This window comes from Aythya marila (genome assembly GCF_965140915.1).
Source record: "Aythya marila genome assembly, chromosome: 1".
NCBI classification, from domain to species: Eukaryota; Metazoa; Chordata; class Aves; order Anseriformes; family Anatidae; genus Aythya; species Aythya marila.
Window position 1 is genome coordinate 10542178 of NC_139042.1, and position 21342 is coordinate 10563519.

At 43.5% G+C, this 21342-nt stretch overlaps 1 protein-coding gene across 1 annotated transcript in view; it reads left to right on the top strand.

Moving 5' to 3' along the window:
- Nucleotides 1-21342, top strand: part of LOC309873773 (protocadherin Fat 3-like) — a gene marked incomplete at its 3' end in the record, with an annotated part of 322738 nt that overhangs the window by 245921 nt on the left and 55475 nt on the right. The gene's annotated exons all lie outside the window — the stretch shown is intronic.

The following is a 21342-nucleotide window of genomic DNA, read 5'->3' on the forward strand; positions in this document are numbered from 1 at the left end:
CATGTGTATAGCCAGATGCTCTAAGTACCCCATGCAAAGGAGCCATGGGTGACTTCACATACTTACTGCTCCCCTTGACTGCTGTTACTCTAGACAGAGCATGCACACTCTGCAGATGTCCTGTGAATAACTTACTTGGCATTCCTTTCCCTTTCCTCTCTCTTCTGACTTGTTTTCATCCACAGAATCATTTCAAACAAAAAAATAGATTGAAAGGGACCCAATGAGGTTGTCTAGGCCAACCTCAAGCTCAAAGCTTGGGCCAACATCAGTTCAGACACGATGTGCTTCCACTGGGCACTGAATGTCTTCGGTAAATAAGGATGCCTCCATCATCTCCTAACTGACTTGTACTCTCCAGTCTCCACTGTGGCTCTCCTGAGGTCAATGGGTTTTATGAATCCATCTCCATGGTCTCCTGTGTACATGGGAATTGTGCTATCTGTGTGCTGTCCGTGTTTTGTACAGGAAAGAGCACATTGCGAGCTGACTGCAGGTTGCCTAATGGAGTCTGCTCGTGTTGCAGAGGACTGAGCTGCATGCAGTTAACTTCTGTGGGCACAAGCTTGTAGTGAAACCCAAGGCCAGAACATTTTTTCGGAGAGAGAAATTGGCTGCAAGGTTCTCTGAGAAACTCTTTCCAGCTTTTTCAACTTTAGCAGCTCCACGTGGTGCTCAGTCCACAGATGCTGTACTGATGCTGGCCCAGCTCCCTGAAGAGCTCTGCTCTTCAGCTTCTGGAAGGTACGGAAGTACAAAGCAAATGCAGTTTCTCTTCTGGCTGCTAGCAACTGCACGTCTGACACAAGCATGGCTTTGTGTCTTTGCATGGTGAATTTCAGTGTCTCATACTGGTAGACTTCTCCTCACATTTCTCCATCAGTATTGATGTGCCTGGAGGTGTCACTTGATTTCACAGCACTGTGCTCATGAAAGATGCAGCTGCAACTGCACTTTTTTAATGTTTCGTGCTGGTCCAGAAGTGTTAGCCATGCATTTCCCATCTTTCCAACTCCATTTGGAAGTTGTTCCTAGTTCTGCTCCATTGGCATTGCCTACAGAGATGTGCTTTCCAGGCTCTCTCTTCGATAACACCTGCTGATCTGGGTGATCTTCACCTCCCACAGAAGCCATGGGATCCCTCTGAAAGAAATTCTCCTGAGACTTTGAGCCTGCCTGCTGCCAGCTCACCACTCCAAGACTTTTGGCTCTAGAGACATCTTCTGCCCTCTTAAAATGGTTGTTTTGGCTATGGGCCTTCCTTCCACTTAAGTATTGATTCCGTAAGCAGATCACACCACCAAGGATGTGTAGTTGTAACACCATGAATCCTCCTCTGCTTGTATTTTACGTTCCATTGCTGTAGAACAAGAGTTTCTGATTTGAGTTTTAGATTGTCTGATTCATCCCCCTCATTTGATAAGTGCTTATCACTCTGTCAGCCTCACAGATGTGTGTCTTTGGAGGCATGGAGGAGCACATGAAGAAGAAGTCCAGCTTTACAGATTCCCATGGAGGAGTCAGAGAAGTTTACCTCAGGGGTATATTTGCACCAGGCTGCGCTCAGCCAGCTAGTCTCATCCTCCCATTGGAGAGCAAGAAGCACAAGAATTGTGTGGCAGATGTCTGCCACTCATACCCTGCCCACACAGAAGGCTGGCAAGGCCCTTACAAGGCTATGGTCCTCTTTTATTTTCTCACCACCAATCTTTTCTCTCAGTTGTTTCCATGGCCAGAAGACATGAGAGATTGTGGTGTAAAGCTCTGAAGATAAAGAAAAAAAAACACCACTACCAAAAACAGCAAAAACTGCAGCCCTGTGTTGATTTCTGATGCCAGAATGCCAAAACACTCTGTTGGTCTTTAGAGACTACAGATGCTGCATGTTTTGGACATCTGCTATCAGATAGTCAGGAAAGTCAGGGAAGGATATTAGTTGTACTACCAGTGGAAGAACACCCAGGATTGTGTTCTCCTCACCTGCAGCCTCTGTAACCATAACGGAGTTTCTCACACCAGGCTTACAGTTTGCAGTGCAGGCAATTCCAGCTGTAAATTGGAAGAAACTTTTTCATCATGAGGGTGGTCAGCCGCTGGAACATGTGCCCAGAGAAGTTATGGAGTATACCTCCTTGGAGATTACACCAGTCCCTGAGCAAACTGATCTTTTTGGTGCTAACGTGAACAGTGAATTGAGCTAAATGTCCTCCACACACCCTTTCATCCTGAATTATATTGTTTTCCTCCAGTTCCTCTGTGATCAGCAGGAAGACATAGGCCATTCCAAGACATAGTCTGTTTTACAGATGCATCACTTAGGGAGAGATGAAGGTCTCCCAGAAAAGTTCATGGTGCTGTTCTTTTATTTTTTTTCCTTTGTATTGACTAGAGAGAGGACCACACACAGACATTCACTTTTCATCAGATTAAGCCCATCTTTACTGACAAAAACATTGCTTGAAGTCCCTGCACGTGATTTGGACAACACTTAGTTGAGAAAGGGAGATGCAAGGCCTTCTGTCTCTTTTTGCATACTAATTTCACTTCTGAGGATTTGCCATGTTTGCTTAACGTAAAAAGAAGCCTCTTTCTTTACCTTCACTGAACGGAGCCTTTCCTGAAATCATTATAGATATGGATCTGAATAACAGGAAGATATAAATCACAGTGATATTAGCCCCAAACTTGACCGAACCTGACTTGACTTACCCTCTTCACTTAACCTCCGTGTGTATCGAGGTTTGCAGCAGCCTCTCAAGCCTCAACACAGCTGCAGTGGTCAGTTTATTTCACTGTAGCTCATGAAGCAGCTTTTTTTTTTTTTTTCTCCTGACCTTTGCAAAGCCCCTCTCTGAAGCTTCCTAAAACCCTAGCATGGTGCTTGATGTGGCTTCAGCAGCATGCGTCTCCAGGGTACTCCCACAGCTGCTACCAGCTCAGAGCTTCAGGGCTCACTTTCCAGAGGGCTGGGGTCTGCTCTGCAGTCTGTGCATCTGTACGAGCATTTGGCAGAGGCTGAGGAACTATTTAGGGAATCTTTTACAATGCAGTTCCTATGTGTTCACTGTATTGCCTTGCCTCCTTCTTTTCTCGGAGTGGTGTTCTGGGGTCTGCTGTGGGAGGGATGACAGGAGGAAGAAGCGCCGGAATTTCTGCCTTTGATGTACAACACATGGAGAGATAGGACAGATGTGCTCTGTGAAAAATAGTGGGAAAGAAACAAATTGTTGTGAGCTGAATGAATTGGGCACATAGGATGCATATGTGCATGCAATGCAAGCACATTGCAAAGAACTCCAGCTCCTGAGAAGTGAGCTGCCTTTTTCAGCTATAAATTCCCAATTATAAAAAGTCTTTTTAATGTAAAACGAGATTGCCTTGCATGCCACAAACATCAAATATACAAGTGAAAAAATCCCTCCCCCCCAAAAAAAAACAAATAACACAAAGGATAGATATTTAAGGAGCCAAGGAAGGCTGCATTTTGACATGCTGCACTTCTTAATTGAAGATTAGGAAATCAGCAACTAAGCATGTATTTATCTCCCTATGGCAGAAAAGATATTTTGATGCACATAAGCAGTTTCTATTGCTAGCCTGCAAACACAGAGAAATTGCCTGCTGAAGTCAGAGATGATGATTGCTTCCTGGGTAGTGGCTGTTTTTACCATTTTTTTCTTCTGCTTTTAATATTATCTGTGATATTTCTTTGCATTATTATCTGCAAAGATTTTTTTCAGACTCCACAATATTCAAATAGGGAATCATTCTGTTGTCATGGAAATCATTACAGAATTAGGCCACAAAGAGTGACAGTGACTCAGTAGCCAGGTGATACAGGCACTCAACTGGGAAAAGAGAAATCTGTTTTTTTGCCCCTACTCCCATGAATATATAATTATTTCTTTCTCTAATGAAACAGATTCACTAAAAGGGTATGTCTCAGAAAGCTACTGCCAGGTGACTGCAGTGCTCCTTCAGACCTGGATGCAAATCTCTGGTCCTTATCAGGCAGGAGGAGGAGGGAAGAGCTGAATTTCGATTTCATATACCTTAGCAGAAGGGATTAAATCGTTGGGTGAGGAGGTAGGAAAGGCAAGATGGCTATACAGGGCTGCCTTTCATTTTCTGTATGATTAGGCAAGCTCTAAGCACACTTACCCAACACTGCCTCAAATGAATGAGGTGATAGACAAATGGGTGCCTAATTTTAGTCGCATGAAGATTCAGCCAGGTGTGAAACTGTTTCTTCGTAATACGACAGATGCGGGCTCAGGAATGCAGGCACTGATGGGAATTTAGGTGTCTGGGTGGAAACCTAGCAGGGGTTTGGGGAATCTCTCCTCAGGAGCCTGCATTTCTCTTCTGAGTTCAAAGTTGCAAGGTTTTGTGTTGTGAAAATGTTAATAAAAAATGCAGTTGTGAACCTTGTTTGTACATAGGCATGTATAAGCGTGCATGTGCATGCATAACTTAAAGAGGATGAGCAGTCATGTGGAAAATGCAGCAAACTGGACTTCACGGGGGCCTTTTCAGCCTGAATTACCCCATGGTCCTGAGCAGAAGCATCTGACATAACTGGGGATGTTAAAAATCCTCAAAATCTTGTTCACAGCATAATCTAGAATAAATGTATTTCCAGTGTAAGCACTTGACGTGAGAAAGAAGATAATGTTTGTAAAAGTTTATTTTGGGAAGCCTCTGGTGTTATTATTCCAGGATACATCCAGGTTGAAATATAAGAGCTTTTGGTCTGTTTTTAATACTGATTTTGATTGTTTATTAATGGGCTTCACAGAAGTAGTAAAATAAAATGAAAACATTCCAGCAGTAAAACAGACATTTACATCAAAACTTCGGCCACTTGATATGTACTCCCTTCATCTCCAGAAGTGCTGTTTCTTACAGCATCAGCTTTTAGCTCAGTCCTTTCCTTCACGGAAGAAGAAATGGCAGCACAGTTCTATAACCTGTAATCATTTGTCTGGGATGGGGGTGGAGGATGATTAACTTATAACACAGTAATCTCATCTGCTATCTATTTTTGGACAGATTTTGATTAATTCTCCATTAAACGAATTCAGTGGTGTACATTATTATACTGTCATGCTCTTCTGTAGCGTGCTACCTTTGTCATGTGATTAGCTGTCCTGAGGGCAAGAAACCAATAAAAATGACATTCTTGCTTATTATTTGCACCACTACCCTTTCATAGCCCATCATCAACCTATGTGTTGCCTACGAGGAGAAAGTCAAAAGTTAATTAGAATGACTGCCACTTCGTGTCATATAAAAGATGATCACTGTATGTACAGGAGAAGTAATACATCTCCTTATATGCATTTGTCATCAGCTCTTGCTGGTTGTGCCTCATTTTTTGTTTTTAGTGATTCCTGTCAATATGGATATGGGACATTCAACAGCCATGAAGGTGGAGGAATCGAATGCTGAGGAAATCAGTAACCTGTTCAACATGAATGCTGCATTTCTCTGAAATGCTTTAAGTCTGTTAACCAAAAACTCATCTTTGAACAAATTCATCCTCCTTTTTTTTTCAGCTCCTTCCTTTTATTTATGTCAATCACCGAAAGAAGATTTGTGAAAAGATAGCAAAGAACAATTCTTAAAATGCATAGATATGAATTGTAAGATAAAAAACTTAATTGCAGTTTAGACTTCAGATTTATTTGAAAAGGGGATAATGATAGTAATTACCCAGTTTGAGTTTTGTAGAAGGCTAATTAGATCCCAAAAGCATTTGTATGCACAAGGCAAACCATAAATACAAAAGACCATCTGGTCCTTATCAGCTTACAACACTAACACTGTCTGTAATTATTTTTTCTATATTGTTTTGATGTTGACATTTTATGATGCAATACATCTAGTCATGGTTAGGGAATAACCTGTAAATGCTGAAAAGCTCTGCATTTTGGTTGTTGCTGGGTTTAGGTTTTTATCCTCCTTTTAAAGACATTGGCTACCTCTAGGTGTGCAGGAAAACAGTTTATGGTTTAATCTTTTACACTACAAATTGGTCAGTGTTTTAAACTGTTTTTTGTTTTTTTTTTTAATCTGAGTTGTTCCATCTGTTTTTTACAGCATTCTGAGGTTCAAAAATAATTTATGAATATGTTGAGAAGGGTTTATCAGTAAGTGAAGTACTTTAAAGGTCTCTTTCACAGCAATAGAAGGACTAATTCTGATGCCCTTGTTCAGGATTTAAAGCTTGCCATCTCAGTCTGCCTGTGTTCTTGCTCCAACAAAACGTCCTTCTGCGGTCTTGTGAAAGTCAAACACAAGTACTATGGAGTTACAAGTTTAATACCTTTTCTGGTCTAGGGAGAGATCTCAGTACCTCTCTGCTGAGAAGCTCCATAAGCCTCAGCAGGATCTTTCCCAGGCTGCAGAGTGGTGCTGAACTGCAGAAAAAGTTGCAATAACAGGTGTGGAAAGGGTTAATGGGGACTTGCAAAACATGGAGAAGCAAAAGTGACCCCAAGCCCTAGCGAGGTTTCAAACATGGTCAAGTCTGAGTGATTTTCTGGAGCTGCATGGGAAGGCTCTGCCAGCTGCTTTACAGAGAAGGAATTTCTCCCAGTGGAATCTTGGGGCTTCTCTGAGTTTTTCTCTAAGAGGAAAATTCTTATTATGAATTTCAATCAGTTTCGTATTTATGAAAATTATCGCTGACTGATGACTTCTGACAGTTCCACTCAGTGGTAGCCGAAGAATTATGTAACCTTGCTGATGCTGCCCATGGAGCCACGTGGATTTCAAGACTCAAGCTGTGCAAATCCAATTGCAGGCCAAGGACTTAAGAAACTCAGAATTTGTTTCACTGAAATAAGAAGTGCTTAATCTAGTCTCCCTTCACTTCACTCTGGACACCTTCCTTATCCTTTGACCACTTAAAGTTGGTCTTGGTCCTTGCAGCAGTCCAAACCTTGGAATCTGACAACAGTCCCATGTTTAAAGCACCAAGTTGTCCTGAAACTGAATCTTTTGTGGGAAATATTTCAATACTGGGTACCTTTACTTCTCTTTGTCCAAGTGACAGGCTTTCCTTCTCGATTATTTTTCTCCTATTTGTTAAGTTTGGAATCTAACATCTCTTGTGCTTTTAAGCTCCATTCTGTTACTACCATGTAGTTCCATTTAGCAGCGCACAGCCCTTACCCGCACTCAGATCTCTTACATCTTTCTGTTTGGAAAATAAAGTAGGGAAGGACACAGAGCAGCGTGAGTCTGAATGTGTTCTGTGTATATCTTGCATGTTTTTTTTCCATGTCTACAAGGTCTTTTCTCCTGGAAAACTTGTCTCATAGGGATACTGAGAATCTCGTTCTAGTTATTAAAGACTTAACCCGTCTGCCCTATTGTACCCTATGCAACCCTGGTGTCCAGGCTCATACACATTGTGTATCCATCAGCCTCCTGGCCCCCAGCAGAGGAGTATGACCCCTCACCACAGCATCACACTCTGCCTCTCCCCACATCCCCCTGGACCAATCTCCATTGCAGGCAGGGGGATCCCCGTAATAGCCTGACTTTATACAGTCCATGCCATGAAAGTGGGATCTGGGAAAAGAAGCTGAAAATCTGTATCTGCATGGGAACACATTTGTATTTAAATGGCAAAACAGGACTGGAAAATTAGTATGTTTTGTAGGATGTCTTAGGTGGGTGTATTGTTTAAAATTATTTTTTAATTGCTTTGAGACACGCTGATGGAAGGCACACTGATGGCTTTATACAATAGCTGCAAACTACCTTCATTTTTATCCTTTCTTACAGACAACAGATTTGAAGTAGATAGTGTTCCTTAAGTACACTGAGTGTAATCTTGGTGTTTTCATGTGAGAACCAGCTGCTCTCCCAGTGAAAAGCTATGACCCAGATCTTCTGGCCATTGAACTCTGCTGGTATCACTTTTGCATAACCACTGTGTTGTAAAGCACTGAGCACAAAACAGACACTTGGCCCTGGAAGTTTTCTGGAGGCTGTAGCTAGAGGCTGTGTTTGGGGCATATTTCATGGCATAGTAAGTTCATGGCATGGAAGTGTGTGACTGCTCAAACTAGACCACACACAACCCTGTCACCATGTGTGGCATCCAAAAGGTTAAGCTGTACAGTAAGAGACACAATGGGTGAGTTTTCTTCCTAACACAGACTGTAATGGGGGGGGAAAATAGTGTTTTACTACAAGAATTGCTTTGGGGATTTTTGTGGAATCATCTTGTTTGAGTTTTATAACTGTCTGTAGGAAATTGCTTGGGATTAGTCTTGAAAGTGTTGTGCGTGTGAGATGGATGGACCTGCTGTATGCAAGGGTGATCAAAGTACATGCTGTGTGCCTGAGGCTAGCACCAATGCTGGGACAGAGCATTCAGACTGCACAGTGCATGGCAAAACCTTCTCTTTTCTTGTCCCCTTCTCTCTGAAGGGGACAACTCTCTGCAGTTGTTCCAATTCTCTGAGCAAGTATCCAAGCCAACATCGCCTGCTTCCCTCCCCCCAGTATTATCACCAAATCTGCACGCACTACCTCCAGGGTGCTGGTTAAACTGCTGTTGAGGATGAAAATGGGGCTTATAGTGTTGTTTTTCTGTGTGAAATGAACACCTGGAGTGGGATTGTTCAACCAACATCCAAAATATCAGCAGTTCTGGAGCCAAGCTCCATTGGTTATAAATGGATGCTCAAGTGTTTTCTCCAGTAGAAAGTAATTATTTTACACTTAGGCAACAGGAAACCTAGCCACTGGAGGCACGATCCAGAAAATGTCTTGATTGCCTAAAATGAGATTTAGAATGTAGATATCCAAATCTAAAACTTCAGTCCCAAAAGCTGTAATTATTTACACACAACCCTGAGGCCACTTCAGCTTTTCACATCATTTGCATTTGCTGAATGCTCCTCCCTATCCCAGGGTCTTGAGACTTTCCTTCCTGGATGGCTGTGGTCTCAACAGGGCTAATCAGCCTGGTTTGTAATTCACATATAAAATGGGATGGACTCAATCCAGGATGCTTTCTCTGAGCGTAAGGAACACCTGCTGGTAGAGCTGGACTCCCTGCACCTTGCTGTTGCCATGCTGTTTTGGAAGAAGGCTGTAGGAAGGACAGAGAATCTCTGTGTCTGATGAATTAGTGCTATGGTTAGAGCACTCGTCCAGGAAATTCAGTGTCCTCTCACCCTGAAGGTTCAAGCTGGCATCTGTGCTCTTCCAGGAGATGAGTTTGGCTTCCACATCAGAGAATGTAATAGGTAGGATGCACTATACTGATAACTGCTGTATCCTTTATTTTATGCTGGCTTTCGATATAAAAATAACACTTTCTGTAATGGAAGGAGAGAAGGGAAACACAGCAAGCAATAAGAGAAATGTGAGTTTCCCTCACAGTGTCATGAGCGTTTACCTGGGAGGGTATGTTTAGACCCTGTGCTTTACTGCTGAGGCTGCTTTGGTGTTTCTTACTTAGCCACAACTGGATTAAAATGCCCAACACAGAACTAGAGGATTTCTGAGGTAAGACTCTCCACAAATGAGCTCCTCGATTTGTGTTCCAGTTTGTGCCTTCTCTCAGAGCCAATTAATTTTAGATATTTTGTTTTGCTGTGTTGTAGTGCCCATGGAAAGAACGAGATTTCTGTGAACAAGATTTTTCATGAACATGCCTTGAGGTTTTGCTGTTCTCTGAGGAGGTAGGACAGCAAGTTTTAAATTCACAACCCGAAATCAAGAGCTCAGGACTGGATATCCTTGCTGGTGCCTGCTTGTTCTTAGGCTTCTGTGGTGGTTTTAACCTGCTGTGCTGCTGCACTCCATCATAACTGCTCTCTCACTTCCCTTCCTCAAACAAAAAGGGAAGAAAATATGATGCAAAGGGCTCAAGGGATGAGATGAGGGCAGGGAGATCACTCACCAGTTACCATACAGGCAAAACAGACTCAGCATAGGGAGATTAACATAATTTATTGCATCTCACTAGCAGAGTAGAGCATTGAGAACTAAAAGCAAACTAAAAACACCTTCCCTCCATCCACCCTCTTCTACCTCCTCCCCCTGAGCAACACAGGAAGAATAGGGAAAGAGCTGCTCTGACATGGCTCCATCCCACGGGGTCCATCCCCCAGGAGCAAACTGCTCCAGCACAGGTCCTCCACAGGCAGCAGCTCCCCCCAGACCCCCTGCTCCTGTGTGGGCTCCTCTCCATGGGCTGCAGCTCCAGCCCGGGGCCTGCTCCTGCAGGGGCTCTCCATGGGCTGCAGCCTCCTCCAGGCCACATCCACCTGCTCCACCGGGGGCTCCTCCACCCATGGGAGGGCCGCAGCGTGGAGATCTGCTCCATGTGGGACCCATGGGCTGCAGGGGGACAGCCTGCTCCACCAGGGGCCTCTCCACAGGCTGCAGGGGAACTTGTGCTGCCTTGTGCCTGGAGCACCTCCTGCCCTCCTGCTGCACTCCCCTTGGGGGCTGCAGGGCTGCTTCTCTCTCAGCTCTCACCCCTCTCCCAGCTGCTGTAGCACAGCAGATTTCCCCTTCCTTAACTCTGCTCTCCCAGAGGCCCACCCAGCATCGCTCATGGCTCGGCTCTGGACAGCAGTGGGTCCCTTTTGGAGCTGTCTGGAGCTGGCTCTGATCTGACATGGGGCAGCTGCTGAGCTCTGCTCACAGAGGCCACCTCTGCAGCCCTCCCTTCTACCAAACCCTTGCCACATAAATGCAATATAGCTTCTACATTTCATCACAAGCAGGTCCACTGTAACCACCCTGATCTTCCTGGGTCTCTTCTGTCTACAGCTGCTCATTTTCCCAAAATATGGAATCAAAATCATTTAAGTTGGTAAAAATGTCTAAGAACATCTAGTCCAACCTAAATATATTGAATCGGTACCATTGAGACACACACCCCTGTGTTAAATTTTGTTAAAATCACCTATTCAAAGCTATTGAGGGCTTTTATCAGTCAGCACAATCATGTCCTCTCCTTACCTCAAAAAAGAAGGTGAAAATGAGAGTAAGTTATGAAGTAAGTATCATTCTTCCTTTGGCATTTGGACATCAACAAAAAGATAGGGGAAAAGGTTTTTTACATCTTAAAGTAGTTAATATGGCTGCAACCTATTATATTTCATTACCAATTTTGTTTATATAGTGATGATTTGACCCTGTCGGTCAAATTCTATAAATAAAGCCATGCTGCTTTACTTTAATTTCTATCTGACAGGAGTACTAAATTATAGCATTACGACGTATTATCTAGCATTATTGTTCAGTGATGGTTTAGTGAAAAACTCCCCTTCTAGATACAATTTATTACTTCTTTGTCTTGTTAAACTCTTTGAGTGACATTCAAACTTCAAGAGAGCCAATTATATTGTTTCTCATAATAGACATATCCGTTCGCAGAGCCTTTTAGTAGTACTTAGGATTTCTCGACTGCGTTTGTCTTTTATCCGTGAAGCTTACTTTCAATGTCATTTCCATTTTGCTGCTGGAGATAGTCTTCAGCATCACAACTTTCCTTTCACTCCCTTATCCCTCTCCTCCCTGTACCTTGATTTTCTTGCAGAATTTCCCAATGGCTGACGAGTGTCAGCAGTGGCTGTAGCTGCAGGAACTGAAGCACAGTGTGGTTGTAAGAACAGTCGGGAAAGTGAGCATGGCTAGCACCATTGCACCCGCCTTGCTACAGCCCTTGTTACAACCCTGGTTCACCTGCCCCCTTGCTTACACCAGTTGTCATCAGTTGGCTGACTGCAGGCTGACTTCATGTCTTCCTCTCTCATCAGCTACTTGATAGCTTGCTGATCTGTTTTGTTTGCACTGTGATAGGTTTGAGCATACTGTATTATTTATAAATGTTTAGTAATTTTCTGTGTCAGTGATGTATTCTTTGGGGCTGCTTCAGACTTTCAAAAATACATTTGACACAATGTCTCTTTGTCTCAGCACTACAGCATTCCCAACTGGTTAGTCTCTGCACTGTACTTGCTTCCGCTTTCTGCTGTTTTTAAAATGTTCTTGAGGTTTTGTGCTGAATAATTAATTAAAATTTCATTAGGATGCCAGGTCTAATTCTCACACAAATTACAATGGCATGAATGGGAAACAGGGGCAGTGGAGCCAATGTAGTTAAGCTAGTCTTCAGCTGCATTATCACATTGTAAATCATACTGAAGTTTCCCTACAAAACCTACAGTTTCGTATGTATATATATAAATATATATATTATTCAATCACCTTTCCATTTCTTTGGTTCCTAAATTTATATTAATGCCCCAGAATCCAATCTTGAGATATTCTGCCCCATCTACAGCTTTTTTCAAGCTTGCATCTCATATTTTGGTTCTGAATCAGTAAAGATTACCTGCAGTGTATTCTGTAATATATGAAGATTAATTTATCTTCAGATGGAGGAAAAGAGTAGTATCTACTAAATCCTAGTTCTGTCCCCTTTGGAAAGATAAGCTGAGCTTTTAAAAGCTCAGTGGCTCTAGTTGCAGGAGCTGCCCTTGCCGGGTTGCAAAAGGATTCACCATATGGAAGACCTGCAGAGCAGCTGTAACTCAACCTGTTATCTGAGTCTTTCTTTTTGCTTCTTTCCACCTTTTTCCTACTGCCCAGGTGATGCAAATATAATTACAGCATCCAGTAGAGATCCCCCGTGTAGCTTTCCGTGTGCTAGCTAGATTGTCTAGCCACAGCATATCCTCACTTTCATAGGTGCAAGCATAAACTACTTTTTTTGTCCTCTTGAAAAATCAGAAAAACTTCTTCCCTATGGCTACAAGTCACTCACTTTTTTACTTCCTTATGTTTGTGAGAGAGAGAAAGAAAGCATTCTTTGCAAAGACTGAAAACCAAGAAGTGTAAATGTGGAAAGTCAGAGCCAAGTTTGTTTAAATCCTTCCTTTTAGTCCACTGTGTATTTGGTATCACACTGAACTACTGCCTTGGTGTCTTTAAATTAATAATGCTTTCTTATATGCTGGTCAGATCCTCAATGCAAACCCCTTCTCAACTAAGATTTTTTTTTTTATAGGAAAGCAGGTATGGAAAGTTGTGTTCCTGGCGCTGGGGATGGACTTTTGGTCACTCCTCTTGACAGTCCAGTCTTTAGTAGAAGGGGACTGATGGGATACAAAGATACTGTCCACTAAAATGGATATTTTGCTGTTAGCTATTTAAACGTGAAGACATGTTAATGCCAGAGGGATTTTTCATGGTGTTTTTAATTTTTGTCTACAAAAGAAATAGCTTATCATTTTCAAAGGGATAGCTTATCTTCTTCAGAGAAACAAGTAGATTTCTTTAATATTTCGTTTTAAGGGCAGAATAAATTGAGTTATTCCTCAGCTTAGCTAAACAAGCAAAGAGTGCATTAGGAATAAGGAGAACAAAAGATGCCCAAGAATTATCTCATAAGACCAGATGGGCAAGCAGAAGTGTAGCTCTCAGATAAACTTATGCTGAGAAAATATCTCATTTGCAGACAGGCACCGAACAGGGTGCCCGTGAAACTGTGGAGGAAAGGTGTGCTTGATCCCCAAATTTAAATGACGGCTTCCTGTTGACAGCAGCTTTGATTACTCCTTAGAGCTACCCAAGCGAAGGAGAAGCTGATGCAGTTGTCAGCCTGATCACTGACTGACTGGACCCATCATGTTCTGACAGGTGTAACAGATACAGATGGTTGTAATATTTTCTAAACTTCCACTTCATAGGAAAATCAGACAGGTCTATCTGATCTATCAGCTGCCTCATGAGAGGCCACCCATCAGCATTGCCTTTCCTTGCTTTCCTCCCATCCATATTCAGCAGAGAAGCCTAATACATTCCCCACAGGACCTACATAGGTTATAGCCTTAGAGCTCTGTTATTTCATGTGTTATATATGTGCATACAGTTATGTTCTTATTTTTCTTGTCAGGATTCCCCCCTTTTCTACCTGTAGAGGAGCAATAGTTAATAGCTCTTTTACCCCAGTCTACCCCATTTTACCTACTTCCTCGGTTGTCTGAAGAGCAGAGGCAGCCAGATTCTTACACTGCCTCAGTGTCTGTAGAGATCGCTCAGGAGCCTTCAACTTTTGTATCTCCTCTTCCCTTGGCAACAGTGTATTTCCTTCCATTTTTCCATTGCCTGCAGAGATGGACATTTTTGCCTGGACCTCTCTCTGACAAGCACTGCACATGAAGAAGTGGCTCTAGGAGTAAGCCTACTCCCCTTTATCAGGGGAGCTTCCAGCTTAAGAGTCTTTACCCATGGCCTTTGATCTGAAGCCAGAGGTGTCACCGTGTGTTTGCAGAGCATCAAGCAAAAAGCACAAACAAGTGTTCAGTGGTTAACGGGAGGGACACTCTATCTGGTAAAATCTGCACCTGACTTCATCATGAAGAGAGGAGTTTAACAGATAGGACTGACTCCTAAGAGTCTTTCCCAGGTGCTAAATTTAAACACACAGGTATTATCTATCCTAATTTAAAGCCATTAACTAAATTCAGACAGATTTTGAAAAGTAAAATAGTTACTTTGGTTTAGAGGCACCCAAAATGAAATAATGAGCAGGGATCTGATTTCAGAAGATGCTGTTCTTTAGTCTTCTAAAAGATTGACCTTTTTAAGATACCTCTGTTTGAAGCATCCCAAATTACTACATTTTAAAACTATATGAAATATTGAAATACAGCTTTGTACCTTATGCCTAGGTGCATAATAACATAAACCCTCCTGCTGAGCATTAACTTAAATTACCTATGACTCCTTCAAGTGTAGATTTGTGTGCTTGGCAAGCTGGCTCAGAAGTAGACATTGTCAGCATGCTGATGCACTGCAGCCATTCAGGGCCACGCTTTTTTATAGTTTTTGGCAGTGGCTTGACCTAGATGTTTGTGTGGACCTTGCATGTATGTAGAAGACAGTGGAGCCCCATGCAGCTCAAGACATGCAAGGCCTGGTTACCTGTGGTCACTTGTCTTGGCCTTTGGCTCTGATTTGCAAGGGTGGGAACCATGTCACCACATCAAGTCATACTCCTGTACTAAGAAACATGATAAGATTTGACAAAATGGGCACAGATGACTGATGATTTATCCTTTTGCCAACTGGCTAGTGACTTGATATGGCAGAGCCAAAATTCAAATTAAAGTTTGGCTCAGGCACATCCAGTATATTGTTCACTATCTTCTTTCTGAAAGATGTTTTGGCGAGAGGAATTGCCCATTATGTCTTAGGGGTTCAGCGTCTACACAACCTTTGCTCAGTTTGGTAAAATAGGTCTTCAATACCAGGAGAATAATAAGTGAAAGTGTTCTCCTAAGTGCCAGATTAAAAAATTGATGGTGGCTAAAATGCTCCTTTAAAATCAAGTATTGATCATCTGTGTAAGCAAGAGAGAAATGTATTTCTCTGTTGTTTCTGGGAGTCACACAGGTTTTGTCCAGTTTCCTGTGTCTTGTAAATGAATCTTGCATTTAGTATTTTGGAAGCAGGCACTATGGAGTGAAGTACAGTGACCAAACTCCTAAACTGCAGTTGTTGTGGGAGGGAAGATTTTGGCTATTGATTTCGTAGGCACAGAGAGCAGGTCAGCTGTTAAGTGTTTCAAGTTGCTTGTAAATTGTTTTATTATCCTGTTGTCTTTGTAATACTTGAACAATCATCACTGCTGCAAATTGATGGCATTCCCATATCCTGGGTTTACAAGAGAAACGAGGAAGGCGGAGGAAATGATATGCTGGGAAGTTGGTGAGAGGGAAGCAACTTGGAGTTATTCTTGAAATATTTACTGCCTTTCACAGATTTTTATGGGCTTCAGGAGAGATTTAAATGAGGTGTTAGGTTGAAAACTGAACTGAGAGGCTGTTCCTTATGCAGGGGAAGATGGTATAGAGGAATGAACTGTTTGACAGCTGGACTTTGACTCCTGATGGATATTTTTTTACAGCAGAGTGTGAATCCTCCCCCATCCTTTGCAGGCTGCTTGAAACATGAGGCCGGGCTTGCAGGGGGTCAGTGTCCCCTCCTGTGTCCCTGTGCAGGTGGATGGGGAGCACCTTGGCAGCTTCTCCTTCTTCCTCTGGACTCTGCAGGGAGCTGTAGCCAAAGGAGTGGTGCTGGCTTTGTCGCTGCCACAGGCCCGTGGTGGGTGACAGCCTCTGCAAGCGTGGGATGTCTGGGACCAGGAGCACGTGTCTTGAGTCGTGGTGCCTGCCGGCGTGGGTACTGGGTGCAAATTTTGGTCAAGTCCTTCTCAGGGTTTGGCTTGCAGGCACCATCCAGCCTGTAAAAAGCTGTTAAAACACAGCAGTGACCCCCTCCACCAACCCTGGTAGGCTTGCAATATGAATCGCAAATAAAGTACTGCTCTTCAACATCAGTTTGCGACCACCTCGTAAATCCCCGGGGCTTTTTAAGTGTGTGTGGTGTTTTTATTTTTTTTTTAAACTTTAAAAGTTCGGTTATTTTTACCTAACGCACAACATTATTACCCCTATAGCTCCCCGTGTTGGCACTTGGGCTGTGAGCTGCCGGTGTCTGACAGCTTGCTAATAATGCAGCGTGGTGCGAGCACGGCCCTTGCCAGCAGCGATTACCGAGAGCAGGCGGCAGCGCGATGACAGGCTCGAGGAGCGGCAAGAACAATCCGAGAGGTGACATCGGAGGGAATTTCCCAATTATTTCTGCATCGTTATGCTTCGGGTGACAGGAAGGTCACACGGAAAGCACGCTCCTGCCTGCAAGGTGCAGGTCACCTTTCTCAGTCTTTTCAAAATAAACCGTTTATAATTAGGGGATGCAATTTAATAATTTGGAAAAGATAATAAACTATTGACAGCTGAGGTTCCAGTCTGAATTTAGCCATAATCACAACCACAGATGCTTGTGTTTTCACACAAGTAACTGTACTCATTAAGTCTTCCCATATAAACAGTTAAACCTCAGGACTGAACTGCCAAAAGGAGCCCAAACTTCTGAATACCAGCACACTGCTGCCCACAGACGTACTGAGCTTCTCTGAGTGGGTGAAGGAAATGAGGGGAGAAGAGCAAGAAGTGGTGAGGAAAGCTTTTTGTGGTTGTGTCCCTGGCCATGAAGGATGGGAATGACCTGTTTTTGTGTCACCATTTGAGTTAGGCATCCATGCTAAGGCAGGCATGTAGACATGGAGGCAGTGGGGAGACAGCCACAGTCCCAATGCCATTCTGCTCCTCCTGTGCCTCTTACAGCAGAAACCTAAATTACAGCCTCAGACGGGACACCCAGATTTACTCAGTTAAAATTAGACACGATGACTTCCATCCTGTGCGCTGTTTGGCTTCATATCAGTTGAAATATTAATTCTCTTCCTGTGACAGCACAGTGTTGCCATGGTATAGCTCTCACAAATTTATGGGAAAGGTATTTTTTTCTAGATAGAAGATATTTTAACACAGAGTCATCAAACAACTGCATATAAACATTATTCCTGTGGAAGATGCAGCAAGAATGGTGGCACAGCATCCCCTGTGGCTGATGAATCTCCCAGCCCCCTGTTCAAAGGGTACCCTTTGCCTCTTCAGGCAGGAGGGCAGGAAAACACTGAGCAGGTCCCACTCAGGAGCTGCTGATGGTGGTAGCTACTTACTGAAAAGGACAGGAAAAAATATATATGCCTGTTTATAGCCCTGAGCACCTGCTCGTTCAAGAGCTGTTGAGGGTCTGACTCAGCTCCACAGTCCTTCTGAATCGGACGTATTGCACAGTCAAGGGATGACAGTGCTACAAGAACCAAATATGTGTCAGCCAAGAAATCCCTTCTGCAAGGACGATTTTCAGTTGGTGACATGCCACAAAATTATGTATCACAGTGTAAAGCAAATGAGAGCCTGCGTCTTTTTTTTTTCTTCTTCTTCTTTTCCTGTTACAAATGTCATATACAAATTCATTTTTCTTTAAATGAAAAATCAAAGTAAAAAGCATTTCATTGCTCTTACAAGAATAGCAGTCCAGCTGCTTTTTCTGCAGGTTACAGTTCTCTAGACTGGGGCAACCCGCTCAGACTGTTTGCTCTGAGCACCAGTTTTTGTCCTCTTGATACGAGGGCTGTGGGAACCTACACTGTATCACTTAGACATCACAGTGGGATCCTCAAATCCAAACTCCTAAATTTAGAGAAAGATATGGAAATTGAAAACACTGCAATGAAGAGGTGTGGGATTTTTCAGGAGAAAAAAAAAAGTGTTGGAAAGCTGAGACTCAGTGAGAAAAGCACTTCTTTTGATGCCCATTTTTGTCAAAAACATTTGCGAGGGAGTCTATCAGTGGTGGTGAGCAGTATAGGGAGGTAAGAATTAGCACAGCTCTATGCTAAATAAGGTCCAGAGAATAGGCCATGCAGGATGAAAATGAAATTAAGACTGCCAAAAGTAGGGTCCTATATCATTCTTCGGTGGGAGGGACTCCACTGAAGCCCCTGTCATCACATGGCCATGATACACCAGGTGGGGCATCGTTTTCTTTTCTCACTGCAACGAGGGGTTTAACATGGGCTAGACATGGACGTGGGGATGAAATGAGGAGCCCTCAGACACCTGAGCATCCACCTGCAGGGCTGACAAGTGCACAGGACCTGCAGGAGGGCCACATCGCTTCAGTGAATGTTGGCAGAAAGACCCTAAGGCCACGATGGTTGCATGTAGGCAAACAAGTACTGATGAGTCCCCTATCTCGCATGTAGACACCAAAATGGAAGTGTCTTAATCTCAAGAGGAGTCCCATCTGATATTTCATTTTCCCATCTGGCATTACTGTATTTTCAGTTACAGATTTGCTTCCTGTACAAAGAAAGTTGGGTTTTTGTTTTTTTCCCCATCTCCATTCCTAAGGAAAAAAACTCAACACCTCCAAATAGAACTTCTGCATTTTTCACTCCACGATTTTTACTCTACGTGTCAGTTTTGTTGGGCATTTTCCATATTTATGTCATGTGTATTTTAAATGATACACGCACTTTATTCTGATGATGTATGACATTCCCAAACATTTGGGGAAGGGGAAGATGGTTGGAAATCAGGAGTCTGTGTGGCTGTTCAGTGTCCACCCTGCTGCAGGCACAGCTTTGGTGTTGCCTTGTCCATGCATACAAGGGTTGGACCTCGAGCAAGTCACCGAGCTCCTCCGTGCTGTGCCTCAGCTCCCTGTCGCGTGGCAGCATTCCCACGTGTCTGCATTGACAGCTTATTGGATCTCGTGCTTTCTGGACCAGGAATTTCTTGTACTTTCCCATGAGATTCTTCTAGTGTCATTTAGGAAAAAGCGATAAAGAGACTGGGAATATGCAGCTAAGCAAAATGTTTACCCATTATCTCACTGATGGGTTCAGCAGCCTCTTGGCAAACCCAGCCTCAGCGGAAGGCGCAATCTGTTTTTCTGTGTTTTGGAGTTCAGTCTGACCTGTGGAGGGATTTTGAGAGAGAGGGGGGCTCTTGCTCCCTTCCCTTTATCACGTTTCATACCAGGCAGGGCACAGCTTCTCCCAGGATGAGCTGACACATGCCCCATACAAACCAATCTTGATGTCTATCCAAAGCCCTCAACGAGTGAACCATTTGGTAGGTCCTGTGGCCACACGACACCCCGTCCCCATTTTTAGTGCTTTTACAGCAAAATGTTGTAGGCTGAATGGATTGTTTGTTTGTTTCGCTGCCCAGATTCAAGAGAAAAGTGGTCGCTGGCAGCTTTCAGCTCTCAGGCCTCCTGCTAAAACATCCTTCCTGTACAAGTGGCAAAAGCAAGTGAAGGTTGAGCTGTTTTGTGGGGGTTTCTCATACAGCTGCAGATTGTTATGGGTCACTTGCTATTTCTAACATAAACCTCAGCTGCTCAGGGTGGCTGGAAGTGTTTGTGTTAATTACTGTTAGGCTGAGGTCTTGTCTGGAGACACAAGTTGTATTGCTTTAACGACGCTGGTACCATTAAAGCGGTGCAAATACCCTGAAGTGAATTCAGTTACGGCAGTATAAATGAGCTTGTTTATCTCATAATCTATGCTAGTATAAAGCACCTTTATACCCACATAATTGCACTCGCTAGGGGTTGTGCCAGTGTAAATGTTTGGGTACAAAAATCAATAACTGGCATAGCTAGAGGCAGCCGGCTGGCTGGGGGGGGGCGGCCGGCTGGATGAGCAGCGCAACATCTTCCAGACTGAATGCTCAGCTATTTTTGTTCTTAATCTATCATTCTTATCTTGACCTAGAAATAAAACTGAATAGAAAGGTGAAATCATCTCCGCGGCAGAAATAGGGGTCACAGGTGTTATCTCCTTCCTCCACCTCTGGTGGCCAGAGGATGAACAAGCTGCAGGAGCTGCGGGATGGAGGAGGTCCCTCCTGACCTGCACCTTGCACACAGGCATGGAAAGGGTCCAGTGGGCAGAAATATTAGTGAGGGCAGAGAGTGATGTAGCCTAGAAAAATAAAGGATTTGATTCAGAGCTGCTTTGCAGCTCCCAGACAGTTTCTGGGGCTACACTAATTTATGGCATAAGGCCACGCTGACAGCCCCAAATCTGGGAGTGCAGGATAGTCCCCTTCTGCTTCCCTCTGCCAGCTGTTTTTTATCTCTTGGGACACACAGGGTGGGAGTCCTCTTATCAGTCTCCATAGGTATCCACACCTGAGCTGGTTCTGTAAACTGCCTCCGTAGTGGCTGGAGAGATAGACACCCTTAAGCTGCATTTTATCTCTTCTTAGCTTGGATATCTGAAATAAACCATATAAATCATTCTCAAGAAGTCTCCAGTTCTTTCCTTTCACCATACAGGGATATTTGGTAACTAGGAAAGAAGCAGGTGAGTGCAGTGAATCTGTCTGTACTCCTGAACCTGGATCCTACCCTGGTCTGGGGCACCTGCACTAACCCCTGGCTTTGAGAGGGGCTGCAGTGGTGTGACTCAGGAATGCTTACTGACATTTAATCCATTTATTAAAAAGACATTTAATCTTTCTTTTTTTGCCTTCCTGCCTATGACTGACCAAGCAAAATTATTGTCAGGCGTAGTGTGTCTTAGTGAACTTTTAATGAACTGTTGCTCGTTTCATTTTTTACTGAACTACTGTTTGCAATTTTCTTACTTTGCATTGTTGCCATTCTGACTGGGTTTAGTTCCACCTGCTCCTTACAAGCATTGCCTGTGGAAGAGAAACAGACACAGCAGGTTTGTGTGCCCCTGTGTGTGCACCACCACCACCATGCCTTGTGCAGCAGCGATCACAATCATCTGGCTGCTAACGGTGCGCTTAGCTCTGGGTGTTGCTGTAACCAAATATCAAATACCAAATATCATAG